We start from the raw sequence: 4,759 nt of genomic DNA on the forward strand, positions 1-4,759 counted from the left end.
GTCTAATTTTAAGTTTGGTGTCTTGCATGCCTTGTTTATTTGACCTTGGTTCTATTTTCAAGTCAATAGTACAGGGGACTGAAGATTCAGAACATGCAGCAGAGGAATTACACAGAAAAAGCTGAGCGTTCAGAACGCCCAGTGAAGAAGGACAGACTGGCGTTTAAACGCCAGCCAGGGTACCTGGTTGGGCGTTTAACGCCCAAAAAGGTAGCATTTCTGGGCGTTTAACGCCAGGATGGCAAAAGGGGGAAGATTTTGTTTTCAAATCAAATTTTTTTTCAAGTTTTCAAAGTTTTTCAAAATCAAATCTTTTTCAAATCATATCTTTTCAATCAAATGTTTTCAAAATCAATTTCTTTCTTTTTTTTTAAAGATACTTACTAACAATTAATGATTTGATTGAACATTTTAAGTATGTTGCCTTTTTTGTTGAGAAAGGTTTAATGTTTGAATCATATCTTTTCTTGTTAGGCAAGTCATTAATTTTTAAAATCAATTCTTTTTAAAATTGTTTTCAAAATCATATCTTTTCAATCATATCTTTTTAAAACCATAACTTTTCAATCATATCTTTTTAATCACATCTTTTTCAAAACTAGTTTTCAATCAAATCTTTTTGATTTCTAATTTCAAAATCTTTTTCAAAAAAATTACTTGATCTCTTTCTCACTCTTGTTTTCAAAAATCAAATTAAAGTTTTTCAAAATGTTTTTAAAATCTTTTTAACTTAATTTTCCAAAATTACTTCCCCTCTTCTCACATCCTTCTATTTATGAACTAACTCTATTCCTTAATGCAAAATTTGAACTCCATCTTCTTTGATAAGTTCGAATTTTCTACTTCTGTCTTCTACTTTTCTTTTCCTCTGACACCTCAAGGAATCTCTATACTGTGACATAGAGGATTCCACATTCTCTTGTTCTTTTCTCTTTCATATGAGCAGGAACAAAGACAAAGGCATTCTTGTTGAAGCTGACCCTGAACCTGAAAGGACCTTGAAGCGAAAGCTAAGAGAAGCTAAAGCACAATTCTCTGTAAAGGACCTGACCGAATTCTTCAAAGAAGAAGAACACATGGCAGCCGAAAACAACAACAATGCCAACAATGCAAGGAAGGTGCTGGGTGACTTTACTGCACCTACTCCCGACTTCTATGGGAGAAGCATCTCTATCCCTGCCATTGGAGCAAACAACTTTGAGCTTAAGCCTCAATTAGTTTCTCTAATGCAACAGAATTGCAAGTTCCATGGACTTCCATTGGAAGATCCTCATCAGTTCTTAGCTGAATTCTTGCAAATCTGTGACACTGTCAAGACTAATGGGGTAGACCCTGAGGTCTACAGACTTATGCTATTCCCTTTTGCTGTAAGAGACAGAGCTAGGACATGGTTGGACTCCCAACCTAAAGAAAGCCTGGACTCATGGGAAAAGCTAGTCAATGCCTTCTTGGCAAAGTTCTTTCCACCTCAAAAATTGAGTAAGCTTAGAGTGGAAGTCCAAACCTTCAGACAGAAGGATGGAGAATCCCTCTATGAAGCTTGGGAAAGATACAAACAATTAATCAAAAAATGTCCTTCTGACATGCTTTCTGAATGGAGCATCATAGGTATTTTCTATGATGGTCTCTCTGAACTGTCCAAGATGTCTTTGGATAGCTCTGCTGGAGGATCTCTTCATCTGAAGAAGACGCCTACAGAGGCTCAAGAACTCATTGAAATGGTTGCAAATTTCCAATTCATGTACACTTCTGAAAGGAATCCTGTGAACAATGGGACAAGTCAGAAGAAAGGAGTTCTTGAGATTGATGCTCTGAATGCCATACTGGCTCAGAACAAGATATTGACTCAACAAGTCAATTTGATTTCTCAAAGTCTGTCTGGAGTGCAAAATGCACCTGGCAGTACTAAGGATGCTTCATCTGAAGAAGAAGCTTATGATCCTGAGAACCCTTCAATGGAAGAGGTGAATTACCTAGGAGAACCCTATGGAAACACCTATAATTCTTCATGGAGAAATCACCCAAATTTCTCATGGAAGAATCAAGAGAGACCTCAACAAGGTTTCAACAATAATGGTGGAAGAAATAGGTTTAGCAATGGCAAGCCTTTTCCATCATCTTCTCAGCAACAGACAGAGAATTCTAAGCAGAACCCCTCTGACTTAGCAACCATGGTCTCTAATCTAATCAAAACCACTCAAAGTTTCATGACTGAAACAAGGTCCTCCATTAGAAATTTGGAGGCACAAGTGGGACAGCTGAGCAAGAAAGTTACTGAACTCCCTCCTAGTACTCTCCCAAGTAATACAGAAGAAAATCCAAAAGGAGAGTGCAAGGCCATCAACATGGCCGAATTTGGAGAGGAAGGAGAGGAAGTGAACGCCACTGAGGAAGACCTCAATGGGCGTGCACTGACCTCCAATGAGTTCCCAAATGAGGAACCATGGGAATCTGAGGCTCAAAATGAGACCATAGAGATTCCATTGGACTTACTTCTGCCTTTCATGAGCTCTGATGAGTATTCCTCCTCTGAAGAGGATGAGTATGTCACTGAAGAGCAAGTTGCTAAATACCTTGGAGCAATCATGAAGCTAAATGACAAGTTATTTGGAAATGAGACTTGGGAGGATGAACCCCCTTTGCTCACCAAAGAACTGGATGACTTGTTTAGGCAGAAATTACCTCAAAAGAGACAAGATCCTGGGAAGTTCTCAATACCTTGTACCATAGGCACCATGACCTTCAAGAAGGCTCTGTGTGACTTAGGGTCAAGTGTAAACCTCATGCCTCTCTCAGTAATGGAGAAGCTAGGGATCTTTGAGGTACAAGCTGCAAGAATCTCACTAGAGATGGCAGACAACTCAAGAAAACAAGCTTATGGACTTGTAGAGGATGTATTGGTGAAGATTGAAGACCATTACATCCCTACTGATTTCATTGTCCTAGAGACTGGGAAGTGCATGGATGAATCTATCATCCTTGGCAGACCCTTCCTAGCCACAGCAAAGGCTGTGATTGATGTTGATGGAGGTGAACTGATCGTTCAAGTGAATGAAAAATCCTATGTGTTTAAGGCTCAAGGATATCCCTCTATCACCATAGAGAGGAAGCATGAAGAGCTTCTCTCAAATCAGAGTCAAACAGAGCCCCCACAGTCAAACTCTAAGTTTGGTGTTGGGAGGCCACAACCAAACTCTAAGTTTGGTGTTGAACCCCCACATTCAAACTCTAAGTTTGGTGTTGGGAGGTTCCAACATTGCTCTGAGTATCTGTGAGGCTCCATGAGAGCCCTCTGTCAAGCTACTGACATTAAAGAAGCGCTTGTTGGGAGGCAACCCAATGTTATATTTTATCTATTTTCTTTTGTTATTTTTTGTTATTTTGTAGGTTGATGATCATAAGAAGACACAAAATCAATTGAAAAAGCAAAAACAGAATGAAAAACAGGAAGAAAAACAGCACACCCTGGAGGAAGAACCCACTGGCGTTTAAACGCCAGTGAGGCTAGCAGTTGGGCGTTTAACGCCCAGTCTGGCACCATTCTGGGCGTTTAACGCCAGAAAGGGGCACTAGACTGGCGTTAAACGCCAGAAAAGGGCAAGAACCTGGCGTTAAACGCCAGGAATGGGCATCAGCCCGGCGTTTAACGCTAGAAATGGCTCAAAACATGATTTTGAATGCCATTTGGTGCAGGGATGACTTTTCCTTGACACCACAGGATCTGTGGACCCCACAGGATCCCCACTAACCCACCACTCTCTCTCTTCTTCTTCACCCATTCACCAATCACCTCAACTCCTCTTCCCCAAAAACCATTCACCTATCAAATCCCATCTTTCTCTTCACCACTCACATCCATCCTTCATAAAACCCCACCTACCCTACCATTCAAATTCAAACCACTTTCCCTCCCAAACCCACCCATAATGGCCGAACCCTACCCCTCCCCTCTCCTATATATACCCTTCTTCACCCCTTCATTTTTACCCAACCTAAACACCACTTCTCTCCCTCTTTGGCCGAACACTAAGCCACTCCCTTCTTCCTCATTTCTTCTTCTTCTACTCTCTTCTTTCTTCTTTTGCTCGAGGACGAGCAAACCTTTTAAGTTTGGTGTGGTAAAAGCATTGCTTTTTGTTTTTCCAGAACCATTTATGGCATCTAAGGCCGAAGAAACCTCTAGAAAGAGGAAAGGGAAGGCAAAAGCTTCCACCTCCGAGTCATGGGAGATGGAGAGATTCATCTCAAGGGTGCATCAAGACCACTTCTATGAAGTTGTGGCCTTGAAGAAGGTGATCCCCGAGGTCCCTTTTTCACTCAAAAAGAGTGAATATCCGGAGATCCGACATGAGATCCGAAGAAGAGGTTGGGAAGTTCTCACCAACCCCATTCAACAAGTCGGAATCTTGATGGTTCAAGAGTTCTATGCTAATGCATGGATCACCAAGAACCATGATCAAAGTGTGAACCCGGATCCAAAGAATTGGCTTACTATGGTTCGGGGGAAATACTTGGATTTTAGTCCGGAAAATGTAAGGTTAGCATTCAACTTGCCCATGATGCAAGGAGATGAACATCCTTACACTAGAAGGGTCAACTTTGATCAAAGGTTGGACCAAGTCCTCATAGTCATATGTGAAGAGGGCGCACAATGGAAGAGAGATTCAAGAGGGAAGCCGGTTCAATTGAGAAGGCATGACCTCAAACCCGTGGATAGAGGATGGTTGGAGTTTATCCAACGCTCAATCATTCCCACTAG

General features: G+C 41.2%; 1 non-coding gene across 1 annotated transcript; it reads right to left on the reverse strand.

Moving 5' to 3' along the window:
• Nucleotides 1–1,481: 1,481 nt before the first annotated feature.
• Nucleotides 1,482–1,589, reverse strand: LOC130977955 (small nucleolar RNA R71). The gene has a single exon (XR_009085623.1). It is a non-coding gene; the product is annotated as a small nucleolar RNA R71 (small nucleolar RNA).
• Between the last annotated feature and the right edge of the window lie 3,170 nt (nucleotides 1,590–4,759).

The sequence above is a fragment of the Arachis stenosperma genome, chromosome 4 (assembly GCF_014773155.1).
Source record: "Arachis stenosperma cultivar V10309 chromosome 4, arast.V10309.gnm1.PFL2, whole genome shotgun sequence".
NCBI classification, from domain to species: Eukaryota; Viridiplantae; Streptophyta; class Magnoliopsida; order Fabales; family Fabaceae; genus Arachis; species Arachis stenosperma.